Genomic DNA, 25,824 nt, shown 5'->3' on the forward strand with positions numbered 1-25,824 from the left:
TGAATATTGCATAAGTCTCAGTAACCTCATTTTCTCTGTTAGCTATGGTCATTTTATATAGAACATCCTCATCTAGTGTTTCAAATGCTATTCCATCTGAAGTACAGAATATGATGCAATTCATTTTGCACAACAGGTCCCTACCTAATAAATTCACTGGACTGGTGTCGCACACAACAAAACGGTGCATCTCTGAAGATTTCCCTATGCTAACTTTCACTGGTTCTGTCAAATACGTTTTTATCTGTCTATTGGACACACCAACCACTTGGATTGTTTCATCCGAAAGAGGAAGATTCTTAACATCAGCTGATCTAACAGTTGATCGAGTAGCTCCAGTGTCCACTAGGAAAGTAATATTTTCATCATTAACCTTCCCATCTACAAATGGTCCTGTCTGGTCTACTTCTAGAGTTGCGCCAAGTACGCACTCTTCTTCCTCCTTTCGGCACCGTCAATAGCTTTCCTCTGAGTCACTCTCATCACGTTGCAGCCAATACTGTGAAACAGCGCGAGCGCGTGGCGGTTTATTTACCTGTTCTTCATTGTAGAATCCCGATTCATTACTATACTTCTGAGTGTTTCTGCTCTGCGGGAAAGGTGGTTTTGGCACCTGATTCTGTGAGGTAACCACCTGCTGCTGTTGCTGCAGTTGACCTCTCACCTCATTCTGCACCTGCGGATTCAATGATGCATTTTCATTATTAGTACTTGGAGGGTATTTACACTCGGATTTCCAATGCCCTAACCTACCGCAATTATGGCATGGGAACTTCTTTTTAGCCTCTTCTATGTTACCTTTCCCTTTTCCTGCCCAAATCTCAGTCTAGTTCCTGGGTAATTTGCTTGTTCGACCAACTGAGCTTCCTGCCTTTCCGCTACCTTTACTTGTGCCCACATTGCCTTATCTTTTAATTTTCGCTGTTTGGCCTCAATTTCGTCACTGAAATATTTAGCATGTCTCAATACTTCATCTATTTTCTTATTCTGCCAATCAACCGTATGCTGTTTTATCATGTCACCAATTTCTGGGCGTAAACCATATACAAATCTGTATACGGAATGACTCAAATCCTTATCACTCAAGTTCTCGTCTCCACTAAACTGCTTAAAGGCTTGTATTAGTCTCTCATAGTATGCATGTACTGATTCTTTACCTTCCTGATGTGTTCGATCAATTTTTACCCAATCTGTCTCTTTAGGGGGCACTTTGTTTTTCAAAAATACCATAACCTGTTCATACTTTTTCATTACCTCAGGGTCTGGAGCTCCTGTCTTAGGATCCCTAGGATACTCCTGAGTTGGCCAGTTGATCATCAGCTTGCACTCTGTCCACAAATCTGCCGGTACTATTATATCGAACAGACTATTCAAATCTATCCACAGTACCTTTGACAATTTTACAAATCTGTCTACCTGCCTGTACCACTCGATGGGCTTTTCGCGTAGTCGAGGGAAATCATTCGTGAATGACAAAATGTCCTGTCTTGTCCATGGGACGTGTACATATCCTCCTCCTGGGATCTCCCTCATGGGATATTCAGTCACTACCTTATCTTTCTCTCTAACAGGGAATGCCAAAACTGTCCTTTCTGAGGCATCATTACGTTTTCTATACCATTTACTTCTCTATTTATCCACGTCTCCCCATTTTCTCAATAAAATGATTATGTCCTTAATCTGACCTATCTGTCCTGTGGTGTTCAGATTTTCAATGTCTTTTTCAGTAAAATCAACTCGATAGGGTTTCTGTAAGGCTTTTACCTTATCAATATTTCATTCGCAACTTCTCCTAGTCTTTCGTGCAGATTCTTCGCTCTCCATGTCACACTTTTGCATAAGAATAACAGCTCCTCATCCTGATACATTTTTTATTTTTCTACGGGAATAGTCCCTACAATTAATTCTTCCTATACCATCCGTAATTTAGCCACATCTATTGACTGGGATTCTTTATCTTGTCTCTGTAACCCTCTTAAATATTCACTCAGTTCTTCCACAAAAGGTCCTACCGGGTTTTCTACGCTACTCTGTTCTGGATTTCTCTGGGGTTCCAACAAAGTTTCTACTGTCGTTCTACTCCTTTCAGCATAATTCTGATTTATAAAGGGATTATTTGAAACATTTGGTTCAAACATATTTATTGTCGGTTCCCATGGATTCTCAATTTGACTCCGTTCTGGACTCTCAACTAAATTATTGTTCCGGTATGGTACCATCAAGCAATGTTCACTATCCTTTTGCTTCTCAAAAATGGGCATTACAGGACCTATAGTCACTGGAACTGTTACAGCTTCTAGATTCTTGGTTAATTCTCTTATTTTCTCTGTTAATTCTAGAGTTGTTTTGGCCAATTCCGCTGAATTTTCACTATCTATTCTATTCACCGATTTCTTTTCTACCTCTCTAGTGGAGTTTCTTTTTTCTAAATCTGGTGACATAGTCTCAGTCTTGATAATTCGTAATGTTTCTCTCATTGGGGCATTTGGTGTCAACATTTCTGGTTCTGGCCGGTACGGTGGTGGATTTTAATAAAACACATCATCCAACACATCATCATCTGAATCATTTGCTCCGTAACCTCTTGATTCCACATTATTCCTTTTTTCCACACATTTTCTTCCTTCATTCTCTCCTACCGCTCTTACAGGAAACATACCCTCTGTCATACTTGCATTCCTCCATCTTTTCATTCGATCATCATGCGTTTCATGCCCATATGACCTGCCAAACAGATATCTGTAACTTCTACCATTTCTTTGCTTCTCTCGCTCATGCACTTCGTCTTCCCACTCTGTCAATGCCTCAAACTGCGTCGGTCTAGGTCTTGGTTCTAGATACATCATCTTCTGGCGCAAATTCCTTAAAACAGCTAAATTAAAGGAACCATGTTCTGGAAATGTCAGGACTCCATCGTCCTTGGTATATTTTACCCAATTATCTAACCAAACACAAGTATGATATCTATATTTCGCAATCATTAAAGCTGCGGGAGTTTTCGGTGGAGGAATTAACTGTCCTTCCCTAGTTTTGACCTGTTTGTCTTTCTTGAACCACTTTTTAACTTTACCAAACCAGGATTTCTTTTCCCTATCTGGTGGCTGGTAATACATTTTCTTGGTTTCTGTGTATCGCTAGTCTTCTTGCAACTGTACCGCTATTCTGTCCACTCACAGCGCGACTTTACGCTAACGCCCCAATCAAGAGCGTCTACGTCACTGTCACAGTCCTCTAATCCCAGCGCGACTTACACTAACGCACCAATGGGGAGCGTTTACGTCACCCTGTACTTCTCCAATCCTAGCACAGCTTTACACTAACGCACCAATCCGGGCGTTTTACACTTCTGACCCACTGTCCAATCCCAGCGCGGTCGTTCTGACGTCAGCAGCCGCTGCGGCAGCTCTGCTCCTGTCTACCCCTACTTTACAAGTCTGCTCTATGAACTCTCATTGCAACTTTTTACAATTCGCTAACCAAAGAATAGCAATAGACCTCTCTCACAAGAATTCCGTCTTTCCCGAGAGCAGCGCTTACCTCTGCCCTACTACGGAATCATTACTTCCGTTGATAAAGTAGCACATCCCTCTACTTCACCCTTCTAACAAGCATTAGCTAATTGTTTCTCTAGTATTTAAGACACATAGTTGGAGACCCAATGCTCCTGAGAGATAAACCTAGAGTTTCGCAATCAACCCGAATACCTTTACATTCACACTCTTCACACAAGAAAATGTAGTACATACGCACAGAATCCTGTCTTTCCCGAGAACAGCGAACAGTCTGTCCTACTACAGAGTTATGACACACGTTAACAAAGCAGCGCTTCCCTCTGCTTTGTCCTTCTAACAAGCTCAGAGAACACCTGCTACCTTTTCAGTGATGAGCGTTATCGGTATGCCAATTGGTTTCCTGGTACTTAAAGACTAAAATTTCGCAGGTAACCTTCGCTATCATACACACTTCTCTCACACAGAGAATATTTCTAATGGCAACACACAACGATGCTGCCGAATCGAACCCAGACAATGCGCCGTGCAACTTCACTTGTCACACGTTTTCCCTGTGTACCTACAGGGCAACAACAATTCTGTCTTTTTCGAGAGAAGTGCTTACCTCTGCCCTACTACGGAACTGTTTACAAACTTCCGACTTCCTACATCCCAGAAGCCGTGCTAACAACATATAACTCAACGTAACTCAACATATAGTGTTAGTACATAAATCAATACCAATCAATAATCAATAAGCTATTTACAAGCAATGATCACTTAAACCAAAACAGTGGCTAACCATATCTCTGCTACCAAGAAAACTGATGCAGCGCGGAATGCAAAATCCCTCCCTTCGTCACAGATCATAGATCACACACAATCACTACATTCGCTGGTGGGGCCCATAACACCAACATTCATCCTTCTAATAACCTGTTTCCAAGGAGGCGATTATTCCACTCGCTGTAATGGAAGGAAGTACTCATATATCCCTATTTATAAAGGCCTAAATTTCACCTTTTAGTAGTCCTCCCATGAATAGGCCATGGATCAGCTAGCTGCAGGTTGGAGTGATAACAAAATCTATAACATTATTTACATAAATACATTTTTCATAATAACGACCCAACACAGTTCTTGTAATAAATCTTAAATTTTTATCTAAATAATTGAAATTTGAGTCTCTGGTTTAATCAAGCAACAGACCATCATATTTACCTATTCTGGCTAAAGGTCGTCCTCTAAGTCAAAATCTTGGTCATCAGTTCATACTGTCAGAGTCTTAGGAAACAGCTGTCCTGCAGTGTCACCGTCCTCTCCATCAGCATAACGTCAAGAAATCGAAAATCTTCTGAAGGGTCTCGCCTATCAACCTCTCTATACTACCATTTTTATAGTAAAATTACATTCCACAAAGTAACGAACGATATTTTGAATGCATCTAATTGGTCCGTTTAAAATGGTTCAACAGCTTTCCCATACGGAAAATGTGTCTTTAGATATAGTTCATTATTCTCTTCGGAGATGTATCTTTTATTGTTTCTTTCAGAGCAGCTGGCTGGTAGCCCGGTGTGTCCTTGTGTGGCACAGTTGAGTTAGGGTCTTCCAAAGGCCACTGCTGCTGATGGTGACGCATGCGCACTTTACCCAGAGACGTTCACAAATGAAGTCAATTCATCTGATGGGGATGTCAGCCATTTTGTGGCCACCAAATGGTCAACTTAAGCAAAGAAACACAAAAACGTAATTAGTACATAGAAATGACTAATAAAATGTTATCCCCTTACTAATACCCATATGTGTGTGTATTTATCTAGCAGAAGCAACACTTAATGCAGGTTATATTCACATTAATAAAGCACACATCACGAATAAATCACGAAAGCAACATATAATCATGCAGTTTCTAATTGTCTATAATTAATATGCATACGAAAAGTAGTTTACGTATTAATTAGGCCATGCAAATGCAATTCTCACGTATATTTCTTATATTAGTAATGTTGGTCAATTCACACAGCAAACAATTAGTACAATTACTATTAATTAATTATTCTTATTAATGTAAACATGCAAAATGGAGAGGGTATACAATTTTTAAAGAAAACCCCACTCCAGCAGTAGCGCCATCATATTGATTAGCTACTTTGTTTATCAACAGTGGTTTTAAAGGATGCATTGGTATATGCATTGTTTGCAGCCATATCGTTTGATTCCTACTTTATTTACAGCCATACTACTGGAGAACTGGAAGCCTATTCATTGGCAGTGCAATGAGGATGTGGGCATATTTTCATTCTCAAAATGTTGTACAATACTAGTCCACCCACATTCAGGTTCATGCATGTTTTATTGCTCTATAAATAAGTTTTGGTAACTTAATGGTTCAATATGAGAATTATTTAGAAAGAGATCACAACAAAAAATTGAAAAACAACTCTCATGGTCAAATGCCTACCGGATTTTAGAAGTCTCAAAGGCTTTCTTTACACCATTAAACCATTAGCATAAAAAGTCAGGAAAATAAAATAAAATACTTGTTGCTTTCTGATATATGTAGTAACAAATCTTGATATATTAGCCTGAGATATATAATACATAGGGTACTTGCCTGACTTCTGTCAATTAGAGATGGTTTATGCCATAGGTTTTTTCTTTTACTTATGTTTTTTATTAAACTGTTTCTCAACAGGTTTCTGTTCCAAATAACTGCAAGTATTAACATTCCACCACATGAAATCACAAACTAATGATTGCCAGAAAGCGCTAACAGGATATAGGGGAGGGGAGTACCCCCCACCCCAATTAACATCCACATAAGTGAAGGTGAAATATTTGTAGCAAACATCCCTCATGGAACATAACAGATGTGGCATATGCATAATCAATACCTTCTGATGTCAGCAAATGAAAAGCATGAATGAAGCATCCAGGGAGACACTACATCACCCAAATACATTGGGAAAAATAAAAATAGATCATGGATGATAAATGGGCCAGCGTACAAACTAAACAGGTACACATCTGGATATTACTGATTGCAATATTACCATCATCTATATGTCCACAGACCCTGCAGAAAGTCTACCCCTGAATGAGAGGCAAACCCAGGGCGCCGGAAGGCAGCATATCACAGCAAGAGCAGCGGTACTCCCCCTGCCAACACAACCGTACTGGAAAGCCACACCACCTGCTCACCCAGAACATCCATGCCACCATATGTCCATCCGTTCAGGGGCCTCGGTACCTTGATTTCATCTCCATCCCCTCAATATATGTTTCCCAGTGCAAGAAATGTTCCACACCTTTCTCCCACCAAAGGAAGGGGACATCTCAGTAGATTCAGCCATGGACCATATCAGCACATCCCTCCCCCACCCCCTAATGAAGGGTGTGCAAGCCGCCTTCCAGGCCATGACGATACAGCATCTTGGTAGCAGCAAAGCTAAGTCTATGACACAGCAGACACGTTTTGACGGCTACCGCACTGTGTGTCCCATTAGGCATGCCTCTGCCTCTGTCCGCACAACCCAGTCAGCTACCTCCTTCAGCCCCTGCAACACCTCATCCTAGAACAAAAAGACAGACGAGCACCCCCACACAATGTGCAGGAAATTCAGATCTTGTTCTGACAACTGGGGCAGCCAATAGAGGCTTTATTGTACATGCAGCATATGCATTTTGGGGTTCAGTATGTGTGGTTAATATAACTCAATTAAGTATATTAATATCTAGAGTTCCTGGAAACCTTTTTCACATATTTCAAACAGGCTGTCCATTGTTTGCCACTGAAGTCTGTACCTAACCATTGCAAGGGCAATTTTGCCACGCCCCTTCTATAGCATAGTTAACCTGACATCGCTCCTCGATTTTTTCTTCTAATTATCCAAGCCAACATTTGATTTTCACAATGTATTTCCCTACAAATCTGAGGTTTTATTACGCTTTCAGTATAATTTCTTAACCACAATCAAAAAAAATCCGCAGCTGTTGAAGTGCTTGGTACTTGAAATTCAACCTTAGACGATATCGGCATCCTAATTTCAAACAACCTTGGCTAAAACAGAACATGTGCTTTTTAAAACCTATACTTCACTGCAATTAATATATTTCTGTAGTCAGTGACATTTTTATGAAATTAGAAATTGTAATATTATGTCAAAGATTATGCAGCCTACGAAGAATTCTCTCTTCCTTCCACGTTTATCCATGGCTTGCTTGGGTACCTGGTATTTTGATCTCTGCTGTGACAGAGGTTTACTGAATAGCTCAGTGATGTGCTCTGTTTAGAAGATATTGCCAGAAGTGAGCTATTAATTTGGAGAGGGGTGACCCTACCAACATGATAAAAAATAATCGTGCTAGATTGCAACACTGTTGAATAAGAAAGTTTGCTCATCCCCTGACTGCTATGACACATACAATGCAAGCTATTCCCCAGTGAAATGTATTATACTTTCAAGCAGCATTAAACAACATTAGCATTCAAACCACGACACAATATAATCCCCAAACAAATTTAGAAATATCAAAAAAGAATTTAGTAAGCAAAATGAAAAATAATGTTAAAAAATGTATAAAGGTAGTCGGCCATATGGGTTTTTAAAGTTTGAAGACAAAGGGGCATGTGTACAAGGAGTTAACGCATCCGTAGCGTAATTCTTTTAAAGTTATGGCGGCTTATTTTTAATCGCCTTATTTACAAGCCCAGTGTTACAGAGCAGCGACAAAACATCGTTGCAACACTTTTACCGGCGCGCTTCTTGCAACACCATGGATGCACTGTATGGCGCTCCATGTAGCAATTAATGACAGATACGTCTGAAATCCTGATGTCTCTGTCAGCGCTAAAGTCACGCGTTGCTGCAGTTGTGTCACAAGCATGATGCAACTCCAGCACTGCATTGGGCCAGCCTATCCCTGTGGCACTGCGTCACCCTTACGCCTACCATGGGGAAGGCTTAAGGTTCTGATGCAGTGGCGTCCAAGAATTGGACGCCGTGAAATCTGATGGATTACACTGCGCCACTCCTATGAGGCTTGGTTGCGTGGGAATGCCCACTCTGCGTACATCATACCTGATGCAGGTATAATATGGCACAGGGCCTCACAAGGTTACTCATATGCCTAGATGCGTCACTTTGCAAATACGGCGCAACGTGGTGCCAAAATCACACTGCAAGTGCGTCAAGGAAATGACGCACTGGTGTGTCGAAACTGTCAGAAGGGGCTCATAAATAAGCCCCCCTGTCCTTTTCCCCTACATTGGTGAACAATGGCTGTCATGCCCCAATGCAGGCACCCTTGCGCCATGGTGCAAGGGTGACTGTGTTGCGGAGTTGATTGATGTTATGGCTCCATCACTTCTAGAGAAGTCTGCAGGTGCCTCTGGAATAGTGGAGGGCGGGAGTGAACCAGTTGGTCTTCCTGCAGTGTTGTTTGTCTGGTCTTTTCTTGAGGGGTGACAAGGTCTCGGCGGAGTTGGAGATCCATCTGTGGAGGTTGCGCACTGTGGTGTTGTCGTCTGTAAGTGTTGGCGGAGTGGTGGTGCTAAGGGAGTTGACGAGAAGTTCTTCAGTGGCCTTGATCCAGCTGCGAGGAGGGGTGCGATGATGGTGGTGGTGTACGGTGGGATGGTGTAAAAGTGATGTATACAATGATGGTCGGTCCAGGCCAGTCCGTTGGTGTGGCTGTAGTTGAAGTTCCCACTGGCAGAGAAGACGTTCTTGAGCGTGTGCCTGGCTATGTGGGTTGGTGCAGTGACTACCTGCTTCAGTCCGATGTTGGCGAGGTTCCCCAGGAGGGGTGTGGTGTTCTGGTCACTGGGGTAGTCCAGGTGGAACTTGAGGTTTACGAGTAGGATGTAGCCGTTAGATGGGAGAGCACAGCGTCCGCCATCAAGTAATGCTGCAGGGGGGCTGTACAGCTGTTAGGCGGGAAACGTGGGAAAGGACACTGGAGGGGGCGGGGACGAGGGGGATTGCAGTGGCAATGAGGGAGAGGATAGGGAAAAGGGAACTGCAAAAGCACAGGAAAAACAAAGCCAAACACAGCAAAGATAAAAAATATAAAGAAATAGGTAGGAAAGTAACGGAGAAGGGCAGAAAGATGAACAGGAACAGCAGAAGAGAGGGACAGGAGGGCAGTCAAGCTACAGAGCAGTGACGCATAAACACTGGACCACCAGGGATGAGGCACAGACAGGAGCCTGTGGGTGGAGGAGGGACTCAAACACCTGACCTCCGTGTCAGAGGAACCAGCAGCAGTAGATAGGGACAGCAGCAGCAGCAACCAGATGGTGCAGCACTCTGGAAAGAGTAAGTCTACTAAGGGTTAGTTCCCTGTATGCCCAAAAGCAAACTAACAGGGGGCAAGAAAAAGCAGCACCACCCAGTCGCCTCTTCCGATCTGACAGTGGCAACCAGATTCCATGTTCCCCAGTTCCCAGCAAGTAATGGTGGATCAAGCTGCATACCCATAGGCCTTGGCCAGAACTGGCCCCCGTGCCCCTGGCACCTACTGCCACCAATGGCCGTTCGCAGCGAATTGAGCGAGTCAGTGGAGTCCCCAACCAGTCTTGTGGGGTGCCCATGGTGATATAGGTCAGCCGCAGCGCAGGTATTGCTCAGGGCACGGTGTGTGTCACCCACAGGTGCTAGGCATGGGCCAGACTCGCCCCCGGGCATCCTCTGCTATGAGTACCACCTTCTACTTACCTAGACATTGACCCTGAGGCTCAATGCGCTGCACTCTCTCCAAATCTGTGACTCAGCCACCAGGAGCCTCAGCCAGGTGGGTTTTCACAAGCCTGGGTACAGCACTCACCGCCAATACCACTGGGGAACCTCCTGATGCAGGTGTGGCAACAGGGTCCCCTTAGGCGTAAAGTTGCAGTGCTCCCGCCACACAAGTTTGGTACAGCTCAGGGGCCTCACCCTCCACAGCGTCTGGCCAGCACAACATCCTACGGCCTGTGATGCAGTGAGGTGTGGCATACTACTGATAATCTCGTCCGTGCACCCCGGGGTAGTGGTGGATCGTAGTATGTGATGCACACCTCCCTACGTTGGTGCGCAAGAGCGCCGCTACCATTCACAGCTCCAAGGGGCGCAAGGCGGTTTCTCACATAGGTCAGCAACTTGTCTACATGCGACCACCAGGTAAGGGCGATCGTCATGCCTCAATGTCTATCGCCACGGCCCAGCGACTCCACAGCACCTCCACATCCCACTCCAGGTCCCAGACGCAGGCCCAGCAAGGTCTCCGGGCCCCAGGGACTGTCCCCGCTTTGAAGGTTTTCGTTGCCATGGTGTTGCAAGGAGTGCGCAATGAAAAGTGATGCATAACTGGTTGGGCACAGCGATGCGCCTCTTTTCATAGCCCAAAATTTCCTCTTCCAATGGGACTCTGGCTGGTCATCCTGGCTGTTGGGGGACTTGGGCGGGGTGTTGATATGTGCTGCACTTAGCCCTGTCTGCTCCATTCTGCATTACATTGGTTTTAATTCCTATTTTTCATTGGAGGTGGACTTACTGGCTATTTTTGCCTCAAGAGGCAAAAATAAGTCACGTTGGACTGACTAACGTGAGTTTTTTTAATGCTTATGGGCCTTTCATCAGTTTTTGCCCGCTAACATCAGAATTTGTATCGCCTTCACGCTAGTGTTACTGGCAGTTTTCACCGCAGCTACCTAAAACTATCGCCATTTATCGAAGTATTGTAAATACATCGCTCTCAGGCAATAGTTTTTGGTTATAGGCGCGTTAAGAAAACTGCCACTTTCTAGCGTTAGTTTTAGTTTGCGGCAGTTCTTGTACATGTACCCCCAAGAGTGCTGTAATATGGCAAAGCCTCATTTAAAGTCATTGTTCACCGTACACAAGGTACTGGGTGCGATATACTCTCAACTGTGAGGGAGTGGAAGCATGGGTAAGCCTTGTAGATAAGCCGTTCTAAAGTTTTATGTTGGGAATTTGTTGGTTTTTGGTCCTTGTTTTCTCTCAGCTCTGCAAGGCAGGCTGATGAAGCTGACGAGATCCCTTGAACTCGGAGATGCTGTTGTGACTTGTTCAATCTGTGGTCTAGAAATTTGAATTTATATAGTTTTGAACATTTCATTTCCATAACACACTGTGAAAGGGCAAAGCATGTTGAGGTTGTGAAAATCCGCATTTTGTGACTACTTGTGACGTCAGATGGTGGCTATCAGCTTCTGTAAAATAATATCGTTTTTGGAAAGATCTGACATGCATCAGTAGCTTTGTTTTTTCTAGTAACTGAAAGAGGTTATTTGGGTAATTAAACCCATGTAGATGTTTCAACCATAAAAAAAATCGTAACTTAATTTATTTGTTCTTTATCCTCTTGGATGTCGAGTGAAAGGCAGAAGTACCCTGAGGAAAACCTAATGAAGTAACAAAATACAGTGCATAGGAAAGCGATTTTTATAATTTATTCTGTCTTTTATTTTATGTTACGATTCTCGTCGGCAGAAAAAGTGGCCTGGGCAATTTTAGTTCAAAGGGGGTTTCTGGAGCCTCATTTGGAATGCCTAATTAAGTTTAACTCTTCAGCCTCTTAGCTGAATCTGGATGCTCGCTGGAGCATTTCTGCCCTGCTTATTTTTGCGGCAAAGAGGACCGTTGGTTTACTTTTAGTACATTTCCCTTTATTATTTGACCTTATAGTTGTAGCCTGACGAGCCCCAATGCATTTGTCCAGATGAGACCCACGGTCTATAGACCTCTATGGTCGAAACCTTAACAACATTCACCCAATGTGACTGACTCTCCATGGACATTAATAGAATGAGCGCATGATAACGTATACACATTTGCTCTGTATTCAGCTGGAGTGCACTTGATACATCACTATAACCTTTTTCACTCTCTCTACATTCACTACTTGTGAATCACACCATCAATGACACAATCGCCGTTTTAATTGTTTTAAATAAAAAATTAAATGTCTGAAGCAAAACTAATCACTGAATGTGGATATGATTATAACTTGGGATTAAGGGTAAGAGTATCACTGGTACAAAATATATGAATTATTAACCGGTGCGATTTGAATAGGAACAATTCATAGGCATGAATACCCTAATGTGCATTGTTGTTCTCCCTCTTCATTGCTCTATGTGCCATATCCACAAGGTACAAAAGCCCTCTGTAAACCGAAGGATTAATTTTTTCTCCAGTTTCTATTTTCGTGCATCTGATACAGAGTCCCATAACCTGGAACTTTGAAGTGCCGATAAAACGAATTCATAGGATCCACTGCTTGCTGTTTGAAGACCCAGATTCTCTTCAGGAATAGGTGTTGAGCTTACCCTAACTTCGAACCATTTCTTCGAAAGAGGTTTATACCTAAATCTATCGGCGGTAGACTGCGCCATGCTTCTTTTGAACTGTAGTTTACGCAGCTCAAGCCCGAGATCTTCTTTAGTCCTCAGGGCACGGTCCTCCATTCCACTGGGAGCGATCCATCGGTTTCTCTGCCATCAGTAGGCCGGAGCAGAGACACTGCGTCCAGTTCTTTATAATATGAACAGGTTTTTGTTTTCTTAAATTTTAGACGTGTATATCTTGATGTTGCTTTGAAGACGACCGCTGCTTAAATATGTTATTCTGTGAAAATTGTTATTTTGCCTGCTTGTCTCATCAGTGAAGTGACTTGGTACTGCAATGGTGCCAGGGTGCTATTGTTTAAGTCCAGTTTCTGCACTATGCTGCAGTGCCCCCTTACACCTCACATGCAGCGGGGCAGATATCTTCTTCTATCCATGGCTCTGTTTAGGTCTCGCGAGCCAAAGGCTCGAAGAGACATTTTATATGTGGGATTTTCAAAGTGCTACCCACAGTCTTTTGGCTGGCCTAAACCTTGAGTGCACGAGATCACATGCACGTGCACAGCTGCTCCTCTGCTAATTGCATTCCCCCCTCCCTTCTCACCCAGTCCTTTGATGCTCTGCTCGATTACTTTCACTTTCGCCGCTTTGGCCCTTGCATTCCCCCTTCCCTTCTCACCCAGCCCTTTGATGCTCTGCTCGATTACTTTCACTTTCGCCGCTTTGGCCCTTGCATTCCCCCCTCCCTTCTCACCCAGCCCTTTGATGCTGTGCTCGCATCTCCCTCCTCCCTGGGCGTGAAGGGAGACAGAGACATCCTCCTTAATTGCTGTTTCCCCTCTGAGCCGAGAACACATCGGGTCCTGTGGACACGTTATTGATCAGCTCCGAACTCCGATACATTGCTCTCAAGTGACCGTCTGTCAGAGGAAACAAGCAGCAGGCACTTAAATGACCTATGGGGCCCCAATAATGCTAAACACTACAAAAATCAGATAGAAATCTGTACAAACCGACACGAGTTACATGCCATGTGTTTGGGTGTCGGTGTGCTCTCGTGAGCACTGCCCATCAAGTCGTGCCACCCTGCAGCGTTTAATAGCACACATTATGACAAAGCTCTGAGCATACACCCCGCTCCCTCCTCATCTTTCGCCAGCTTCACCTCTTTCACTCCTCCTCTGCCTTTATCCGTTCTCCCTGCTATCAGCAACCCGTGAAATACCTTCCTCTTTTACACCCTTCCTTTTCTCACCGCTACATCTTTCTTTGCATTCACAGCTCTCCGTGTTCCCTCCCTCTCCATCTCGCTAAAAACACCTACTCCTCTCTGCCTCTCGCCCTGCTTTAACCGGCTCATTCTCACACTTTCCTGGCCGCATACTTTCCACGTGTTCTCCCTCTGACAACACTAATTACACTGGCGTTCCTGCCGGCACGCGTGGGTTCTTCTTTACGAGTGACCATCACACCGTGCCAATGCATGCTGGCCCCAGAGCTCTCCAATCAACGTTTAAAACACTGCATCTGCTGTCAGGGGCGCTATTACATACACACTTTAAGGGGGGGCTATTTTAAACTAGGTGGGGGGGGGTTGGGGCTATCTTCAGTACCTATGCCAATGTTTGCTTGTTAGCGTTTCTTTCATTAAGCACATCTACGGATCCCGCAAGTGCCTTGTTCCTGAAATGGCGTTGGGGATAAGCGCACAGGCACTGGTTGCTGCTTCAGTTGATAAACTGGTGGCGTGTGAACCAGAGAACTGCCCCATACACATTGAGACGTAAGATGCATGATGACGCATCTTGTCTGGAGGCACGGGGAAGAGAGTAATTCTGACAAATTGCTGCTGTAGTTTGAGTTTGAAATGCATGTTTCGAGTAATCCGTACCAGCAATATTCTGAAACCCTCACTTTCACGCTTTTACACGCGTTGGTAAATATCTCTCGGGAAATATATGTTCCTGAAAAAACAGTCGCCAGCGTGTGTGAGTTTTGCCGAAAACTTCGTTTGTTTGAAATGAATTACAGACATTTTTGAAAAATATGAACACAACTACAGCTGTTTCCATGACTTAAGAAAAGGAAGGCGGTTTAAATTAATTTCGCTGACCTCCGATGTGCATTTAAGAGCAATTGATTACAACAGATGTATGCAGTGAGCAGCAGAATAACAATCCATCAGTGAGCTCAAATCCTCTATACATAATTATGCTTTATTATATGCCACATAATTTTACACCACTCAATGCAACACAATTCCACGCCATGCTACACAATTCTATGTCACATAATTCTACTCCACATCACATAATGCCACTCCACATCATGCCACATAATTTGACAGAACACCACATAATTCAACAAAGTGTAACATAATTCCACTCCTCCCTACATGACTCCACTCCACACAATCATATAGTAAGATTTCCCTCACGACCTCTATTACTGGTAATACAATTTAATTGTGATAGGGAAGAAAAAGGGCCTAAAAACAGTGATGCACCACACAAAGATTGATAATTTTTTGCTTTTTTATTTTTTATAATTTAACCTTTTTCTATTGTTCTTGAGAAGATTCAATACATTTCTTTATATTATCAAAAAATAAATTCAATATTTAATACTCACTGACTAAATTCATTACAGTGAAAACTGCATCATCAATTAACATCAAACAGTAGTCCCTGGGACAAACTAATATAGATCACAGAGGAACTATATCATCACACAATCTCATCTGCACACATACCAAATCATTCCAAATTCATGCACCTTTCATAAAACAGAGAAGGAGGAAAGAATCTATCGTATATTGAACATTGGAGACACAAAATACATAGTGATCTCCTATGGTTAACACAACAACTGCAAAGGCAGGATGGTAATGTCAGAGGTCGACGCGTTTCGATGGCATAAGCGCCACCTTCATCAGGACCACAGGTATATTCAACAACCGCCAAGCCCAGGGAATACCTGAAAACATATATATAAAAACTAATCAGTAAATGGCCCAGAATTCCCTATTAAAATTACAGAAAAAAGATTTCTTCACATGTTAGGTGACAACTCAATGAAAATGAAATTTTACCAAAAGAAAGAAAGAAAAATATACAGAGATGAGAAAGGGTCATTATGGAGCGATGTTGTTATCAATACTCCACTATTTTAGCCCATGTATTCATATTACATAAAGTCAGCAATGGAAAGGCAATTTATTCACAGACATTTCTCCAATTGAGAACAGCTACTCACAAGGCAAGTAGAGATAATATCCCACCACCATTAAAACATAGAGCACCACGTGTAACACCAACATTACAGTCCACTGTGCAATACCTAAACCCAAATGCTACAAAGGAAAAGGAACTTACTTGTTTATTAAAGAGTTCCTGTTAGAGACGTGTCATCACGTGTTAAATATTAAGGATTTCGATAATCTCTGTCAGGAGAGTACAAAGGACTTATTATTAGATTATCTATATCGTTAAAGGCCGAAGCTAATGATACGAGGGCGAGTATGTTCCAATACCTGTAGTTAATAATAGGTTACACTGCCCGTCATCAAAAATCAACAGATTACAGCGAGGTCACAATCTCCGAAGGATGTTGGTATCCAAATGTTTTTCTAGAAAGCCAGAGACCAATGTAGTATCACCTTTATAGTGGCACTAAAGTTAACAGAGAAAGGGAAAGTTGAAAGTCTACTTATATTAACATAAGCAAGGACTCCTATGAAATATTCTAGAGAGTTATTTTTCTTAAGAAAACACCACCAACGTATTTAACAGTTAGTTATCTAACAGGTAATTTCTTTTAAGAGGGCGTACCTACTCTACAGTACTCATGCCACCAGGTATTTAGTTCTAAGTGTTAAAAATAGTTGGTCTGTGCGTCTGTACTAGTAAACTGATTTACATAAATGTACAGTTTTTAAACACAATGAAAAAGTTTGACTATATTCTGATGACAAATTCGGAGATTACTGCTATTATATTCCTAAGAGAAACGATTCTATAGATAGAAATGAACTTATTTCAAATAATCTGGTCCAAGAATGTAAAGGCTAACCTTTTATAAGATTCAAGCAAGGAGTCGTCTTCAAAATAAGTTTTTCAACAAAGATTTATGTTGCAGGGGTTTCAACCGCTAAATCATGACATCTAAAAGAACGCCAAAACATGAAAGAATATAAGAAGCGCTGTCATAGGCTTTACACCAAATTATGCTAGAAGAAAGAGAAATGTGAAGAGATGTGTCGATAATAAGCACCTCTTCATAAGTGGTGTATACGCCTAACGGCTTACCTCTTCTATGGAGTTCCTTCGACATCAAACGATTCCCGGCCAAACGATCGTTCGGAGAGACCACCAGAAACGGAGCGGCAGCACACATTCACGTCGTGACCCTCAACCTGATATGTTGATATTTAGCCAATAGGACCAACACAAAGTAGAAGTGGGCGGGGTATGATTAAACAGGCTAAAAAGAAAGAAAGAGGACTGCCTTACAAAATTAGTCAGCACCATTTTGGGACGGGTGCCATTCAATCAACCATTAATGATAGTCCCTACATCAGGGAATGTGCGGCGGAGATTGAGAATATACAGAACTTTATTGTCCCATACTGACTGGAAAAGGACATTACTCTATTTGTTAAATAAATAAAAATACATATCGCCCATAGATTTCATAAGGTAAGCGCATATCGTAAATGGTGTGTAATTCAAGATAAAACGGTGAGAGAATTATAAGCAAATACCACAGTGCAAAAATTATCTCAAGAAATTTCTCTCAAGAAAAGTTTTTTTGGGGATAGCACTCGTGATACAAGAAAAAATAATGATAAATGTGTAGATATCAAAGATCCGAGTGCTATGCTATAGAGAGACACTGAGAAACGAATATCTCACAGGGTATGTCTCTCGAGAGTAAGTAAAAGATAATTATTGAATTCAAAATTAAAGTCATTTTAGAAGTAACGAGGGGACTCACGTAAGCTACCCGAATCTGCAATGCTAGAATGGGAGTTGACAAGGTATGACATGATCTATAGTACTTATCATTACATGTCACAGCTACAGATAATAGCAAAATACAGGTCATCAAAGTAAATTGTACGATGCCTGAGAAAGTATACTAATCACTTCAGAGGAAAATGCCCCAATCTGTTGGATAATAAAGATACCCAGGATGTATAAGTGACCGAGAAAGTAAACTAATCACTTCAGATGAAAATGCCCCAATCTGTTAGATAATAAAGATACCCAGGATGTATAAGTGACCTCACCAAGACTGAGTCACATACCATTGTATATCCAGATTCAAACCTTTTTTGACACTGTTGGAAGGTAAAAATCCAATAAGTTTTGCGTTGTTTACGGATAGTCTCCATCGGTATCCCCGCTTTGCTCTGAATTTTTTCCAGAATAAGCCATTTGAACTCACTTTCCAAATGGTTTTTCTCAATACAGTGTTGCACAAGTGGAGCTGTAATCTTCTTGGTGCGTATAGCTGATTTATGCTCGCTATATCTGATGCGAAATTCTCGTGCAGTTTCTCCGATATATGCTAAGCCACAAGGACAAACTAGCATATATACAATATTGTGACTTCTACAATTGGTTAGGGATCTTAACTTCACACATTTTCCCTCATATTGTATAGAGTCCGTGACCATAGCACTATTGCAGGCATGGCAAGAGCCACATTTATGGTTGCCTAAAATCAAAGGCAGACCTGATATGGTTAATTGACGTGCTGCATTGAATTGAATCCGTCTTGTATGCACTAAGAGATCGCGTAAGTTGGAACAACTGTTGGTAGCGTATCGTAGAAACCGCAACTTACGCGATCTCTTAGTGCATACAAGACCGATTCAATTCAATGCAGCACGTCAATTAACACAGAACACATTTCTGACAGCATGCTAGCACTGACTCGTTTGTATACTACAAACCTGCGATGCTCTAATCCCGCCTTGCTATGCTGGTGGGTGGGCTCGTCTCTGAACCACCATGAGGGAGAGAGGCAACAGAACTCATCCAGGCGAGCACCTGTTCCAGTGGCAGATGGACGCGGATTCTTTTCACTGCAGTATACATGTTTTAGTATTCACAGCGCTGATGCTGTGATTTAAGTGTGCCCGAGATTTTTTGCAAGCTTCTTTCACAGATGTGTCCAGACAATAGAGGGAGTTGCCTGCACTGCTCCCAGAGATTGTGACAATAACTTCCCACCATTGCACAGACCACACGCACCCATGAGGGACTATGTATATGTGTGGAGGATTGTAAACAGGGTCGACTTGGCCATTTATGACACTGGGCATTTCCTGGAGTCTGGAGCCATCGGAGGCCAGGTTTGGCAGTTGAGGGCCACTGTCTTCAGTTCCCCAGTGTTTATGGCAGCAGCACAGCAGGAAAAAACAAGCATTTGCAATGCAATAGGCCTCGCTTTTACGTGAGTTTAAGCTACTGGCATTGTAAATGACAATGACTTATATTTATGTTTTAAAAACCAAAGCATAAATAAAAGACATTGTCATTTACAATGCCAATAGCTCAAACTCGCATAAATGCAAGACCTATCGCATTGCAAATGCTTGTTTGCACTGCGCCTACTGTCACTTTAAGGAATGGGTTATTATTATTGGTCTTCCTCCTCATAGGCAACTGTTGAGATAAACCATGACCCTCTGACCCGTGATGATATTTGCTCATTCAGTAACCTTGCCTGGCTCTGTCACCTTTACATGCAAGCCTGACTCCAGGGTCCACATTCACTACTTCTCAGGGCGTAGCTTCAGCAGGGGTGTTTGCCCCCCCCCCCCCCCCCCCCCAGGTAAATCTATTTTTTGATTACTAGTCGGCTCCAAGTACTTTCGGATTTTACCAGGAATTGTTCCACACACACAGATAAAAACGTACTCACACGATCTTCCACTCTGTTCTAAAAGTCTTCAAAAATGTTGGTTATTTTACAAAATATTGTGTTTCTCTCACTTGGTACCCGTACCAATCATCATTCGTCTGCCTTTCTGCTGCCCCTTAAGCTCCTCTCATGCACCGCGCTTGTCGTGTTATGTATTTTAATATTATATGCCAGTCTGATTGTTGTCAAATACAAACCTCACCCCCAATCCTACTGACAAAGTTTTGCCCCTGCTACTTCTCTCCACCACTTCTTCTCCTCGCCTCTATTTTTACTCAGCTGGCTGTGAGTGCCTTCTGCACCCTTGCGATCTCTGGAGCCTCGGCTCTTCCACCTCTCTGACATTGAGGGTGTGCTATGAAGGGCATCACCGGCTGCACTACAGTGAGTGAGAGAAGGGCCAAGGATGCCCTGGGAGTTCTCCCTCCAGCTGCTGATCTCTGATTCGACTAGTCTCTGTTCCCACTGCTCTTGTCCTGTTGAGCACCTATGCAGATTAGAATTCTATTTACGCAGAACACTAGAGAAGATCTTGAGCTTAACCTCTCGGTCTGTAAACCAATTTTTTTTTTTACCCCTACTGTTGAAATGGTAGGGTCAGAGGCAGCTATTTTTAAAAAAAACGGTATTGAACATTCTACAACGGGTAACAAAATACATCTACAACAGCACCCCTAATTTGACCAAACCAGGAGACTAGGGGCCAGATGTGCGAACATTCACATTTGCGATTCACAAATTGCGTCGAATTGCGACTGCAATGTGCGACTCGCAAACGTGAATGTACAATAGTGTCTCAGACACTGTTTGCTATTCCCAGTGGGGAAATTGCATGCCTCATTAATATTTATGAGGCATTCGCAATTTGCAACCCCGTTGGGAATGGCTAGCACTCACAGGGATGGTGGCTTGCTTAAAGGAAAACAGGATGTCCCTGGAACCACTGCCTGCTCTTAAGAAATATTTTCGCACCCATTCACAATGGGAAGGGGTCCCCCGGCGACCCCTTCCCGTTTTGGAGTGGCTTACCATCCTTTTGAAAACGGTGGTAAACTGCAAGTGTTTTGCGACCGCAAATGTGGTCGCAAAACAATCATACATTGCAGTCAGACTTGCAATTAGAAGGAGACGCCCTTGGCAAGCCCCTGCCTAATAGTGAATCGCAAACCATATTTTGCTAGTTGCTAATAGGTTAGCGTCTCACAAAACATGGTTTGTACATGGGGCTGACCAATTTTGCGGTGGCAAACAGACCAAATTCCTGTTTGCGACTGCCAAAAACGGTCATACATCTGCCCCTAGGGCACTTAAAAAACTACAAGATAATTCACACATCACCATCCAACCTTGTGATAAGGGTGGGGGGATACTTGTTATGAACACAGAAGATTATACAACTAAGATACAGTCCCCAAACTCTATAGGCTAGTCAATTTGTCCGTGTTGGCTAAGCTCAACATACAGATTGGTAAAACTACCAAGATTATTGGATTTGTCCTCAGCATTTGATATCATCTCCCCCAATAAGTTGATCAACCGGCTACTTCCTTCTTAACTGACAGATCACAAAAAGTTAAGATGGACCAATTCTATTCAGGCCCAATTCTAAATTGTTGTGGAGTCCCTCAGGGGTCCTCCTTGAGCCCCACACTGTTTAATATATATGTTTTCCCTCTGGCAAAATTGGTCAGATCTTTTGGGCTAGAGGTAATATCCTATGCAGATGACACACAGTTAATTGTATCCATCACACAAGACATAGACGCTTCAGCTGCCAATTTTAATAACTGTATGAAGTCAGTGGCTCTCTCGATGAGAGATAGCTACCTTCAGTTAAATGGTGACAAAACAGAGTTCTTGATGCATAGCAATAATTACCCCGAATGGACCCACCCATGGTGGCCAGAAACATTGGGATCATGTCCCACTCCTGTTGAATCGGCAAGAAACCTTGGTGTCATAGTTGACACCAGTCTATCTTTCAACCACCAGGTTCATAGGACTGTGTCCTCATGCTTTTGGATCATAAGGACCCTCAGAAAGATATTCCCATTTCTTTCCCTTGGCACATGGAAGCAAGCTGCTCTATCACTAATTCTATCAAAGATGGATTATTGCAATGCCATTCTTTTAGAATCCAACAGGGCTTCCATCAATAAACTCCAGCTGGTACAGAATGCGACAGCAAGACTGGTATTAGATATTCCAAATGACCATTCACTCTCGGCAAGAATTTGCATTGGTTCTCAGCAGGAAAAAGAATTCTATTTAAAGCCTTGTGTATTGTGCATAAGGCACTACTCAATTCAGGACCAGAGGCAATCAGGCCCATCTTTCACCTGTATATACCTATCAGACAATTGCGATCAGCCAATAAAAATCGTCTGGTTGTTTCTGAGATACAGAAGGTCACGATGGGGAGGAAGAGCTTTCTTGGTTGCTGCGGCCCAGCTTTGGAACACACTTCCTTTATCTATATTCGGCATAGAAGCTCATCTTCCTTTTTGCAAGGCGTTGAAAAGCTGGCTTTTTGCCTTGAAAATGTGATCTTTCAAGCTCCGGTCCTACCAGTTAGCTGTAACCGCTTGTAGTGCCTTGACGCCTTAGGGTATATGTTTGTGCTATATAAATTGTTCATTCATTCATTCATTCATTCATTCATTCAAGAGAGCGCTTGAAGGAGGACACATTTGCCAGAAAGAATATGTGTTTCTTAATCAGTCCATCCTTGTAACTCCTTGTAACATAAAGATGTGAAGAATCCACCTCTGCGTCCAATTATATCATCTATTAATGCCAGCGCTAAACTTCTTTACAAAGTATGTTGACGAATTTGTGTGTCCCTTGACCAGTAGTTACCAGTCGTATATCCGAGACACTGGGGATGTAATAGCCAAAATTGAAAACATGCCATTCAATCCTGAGCAGGAACTATTAGTCACACTTGATATAGAAGCACTGTATACCAATATACCTCAGCAACAAGCTATAAAGTCAGTGGCAGCTCTTCTCAGCATAACTCCTGGTGAAAAACCTGATACGTTCATCTTAGAATGCTTAGAAATAGTGCTCTACAACAACTTTTTTTAATTAAATGGCAACACCTACCAGCAAATCAAGGGGACCTGTATGGGAGCATCATGTGCTCATAGCATAGCAAATATTTATATGGGCGAATATGAATGTAAGCTCATGTTTAATAAAGTTGTGCCGTTTTTTTGTGAATGTGTAACTTTAGTGCAGGTTTATAGATGGTATCTTTTTTGTGTGAGCAGGAGAGGAAAAAGCTTTACAAGACTTTATCTCTTGGCTCAATTCCAGTGAGAGAAACCTTAAATTCACAGCCAAATACAATGACAAAGTTGGATTTTGGACATACTGATTTCAGGCCACATAGGATCATTACAAGTAAGTTTTTACAGAAAACTGACAGCAAAAAACAACAAAATAGTTTCCATCCCAATTGCCAAAAAGACTCAATCCCCTTTGGGGAATTTTTGAGGATTAGGCGCAATTGTTCCAACAACAGAGAGTATGACAAGCATGGTGACCAACTCAGAAGTAGACTTGTGGGGAGAGGATATCCCAGATGTTTGGTGAGGACAGCTTTTAAACTAGCTAGATATTATAATCGAGACGCCCTACCACAAGGAAATCGGTGGAAAAAGGAAGATAAATTGGTATGTGTCATCAACCATTCCAACTTAAACTTTAAGATCAAAAAGATCCTGGAAAAGAACTGGAATATACTAAATGTCAGTGAAGATCATGAAAAGCTACAAAAGCCTATTCTCGCATACAGAAGGAATGCTTGGGCTACACTGGGAAAACTGGCAGAGAGTTCAGAATTAGATTCTGTGAGCATAAGTCTGCAATTAGGACCAAACAATTTACAGCCCTGATGGTTCAGCATTGTTATGAGAACATCCACACACAGAATGACCTCAAATGGCTCATCCTAGAAAAGGTAAGATCTAAACCAAGCTGCTCTGTCCTTGAGATATGGAGACAAAAAGAGACCTTTTGGATATTTTTATTGAACACAGTAAAAGACGGCCTAAATGAGGATATAGTGTGGAGAGTCACCTGACCTACAGCAACAGACCATACTCTGTCTGGGAGCATATCTCCGACTTATGTTATTATTCTTGTACTATGGACAATATGTCATTATCTTATATTGCCAACAGAACAGCTCCACTTGTTCATAATAACCAGTATTTCGTATTTGCAAGATCAGCTCCGGTAGCCTCTAATGGGTCTTACAATATTTGTTCACACTGTGTATATCACCCCTTATATGTGATTTCTTAATATAAGAATTTCTACTTGTGTAGACTAACTACTATTTTGCATACATAAGATTAGCTCTAGCAGTTATGATAACTGTCCCTCAGGGTTTTACCGTTTTTATATACAGTGCATTTCATCCCTCTTATATACAGGTTTTTCCCCATTTGATGGTCTTTCCCTGACATTAGAAAAACAGGCCCTATAATGTACACACATGGGCGATGGGATAATCTAAGATGGCGTCCACGCTTTGCTGCATATCCTCCTTTACTTTTCCACACCGTGGTAGGTTCTGATATAGTAGTCTTCCACATCTCGGCATGATCGCTTACCCAGAATTACTGAAAGGCTCATTCTGCATATCTCTACAGACTGTCAAGACAGAAATAGATACATATATTTAATTATACCTTGTGTCCTAGCGTTATCTCTATTGTTCAGTCAATAAATGGTGCCTGGGGATACCAGTTTTTAGCGTACTCTGAAGTGATTACAGGTCTTTACTCTGTATACCAGTCATAAATAATTTAATATCTTGCAGAACAGGATATTGCTGCATAATCTTTTTTATTTACATTCAACCGGTTGATAGTGCCTGTTCTATAGGAATTCTTGCCAACATTGACCTATTACAAGATAGCGCCGACAGTTTTTAACTCTATCCCCACCCCGCGGCAACAATAGGGCTTTATCGCGAGAATGCAAGCCACCAGTAGAGAGCATCACGGCTACTTATCGGGCAATACAGAAGCTTGGTTGTCAATCTTTGAATCACGTGTGAGACCTAGGATGTGGCCGCACTGAGGTATGTTTCACTCTGTCCCTGTGACTGCAGCTTGGTGTTTTAAGGGGTGTTAGACCCGGGATCACTGGTTGGCTGAGGTAGGTACCTTAGGCCAAGTAGTGACCTGCGTTCCAACGTCAGGGAAAGGAAGGCCACCTTCTTAGATAGCCACACTCACCCCCTCGGTAGCTTGGCACGAGCAGCCAGGCTAATCTTCAAGGCAAATATGTAAAGTATTTGCAACCACGCTCACAACAATCCAATGATGACACCACAAATAGACTCCACACGAGTTTTATGAAAACGAGTATAAACTTTATGTAAAAAGATATACGATAAGACCACACAATATAAATCCAACATATGAGTTTTTGTACTATTTCTACTGGCTGGTTGTTAGGCCAGCCAGCCCTTTTAAGTTCTGCCGGTATTAATGATCCCTTCTAAACATTCTCCTGTAATCCTAATATCATGTTATACAGTTCGTAATGCTAGAATCAGGAACTTTTGCAATGTAAAAATACTGTAAGGCATAACGCAGCAATCTGACACTGCAATGTATAAAGAATGCAATGCATAATGCAACAATCTGTCACTTTGCAAGGTAAAATAATGCAATGCGTAATACAACCACCAGGTATGTTGTTATGCAGAAATAAGGCAATGCGTAATACACTAATCAGGTAATTCGTTGTGCAGGAATAATGTAATGCGCAATACGCTAATCAGGTAGTTTGTTATGCAGAATCAACGGAATGCGTCATACAACAATCAGGTAGTTTGTTATGCAGATAAAATGCCATACGTCATACACTAATCAGGTAGTTCGTTATGCAGGAATAATGCAATGAGTAATACTCTAATCAGGTTCTCCGTTATGCAGAAATGATGCAATGTATAATACGACAGTCAGGTACTCCATTATGCAGAAATGGAATAATGAGTAATACACTCAGTCTCTCCGCCTCTCC

The sequence above is a fragment of the Triturus cristatus genome, chromosome 1_1 (genome assembly GCF_964204655.1).
Source record: "Triturus cristatus chromosome 1_1, aTriCri1.1, whole genome shotgun sequence".
NCBI lineage: Eukaryota > Metazoa > Chordata > Amphibia > Caudata > Salamandridae > Triturus > Triturus cristatus.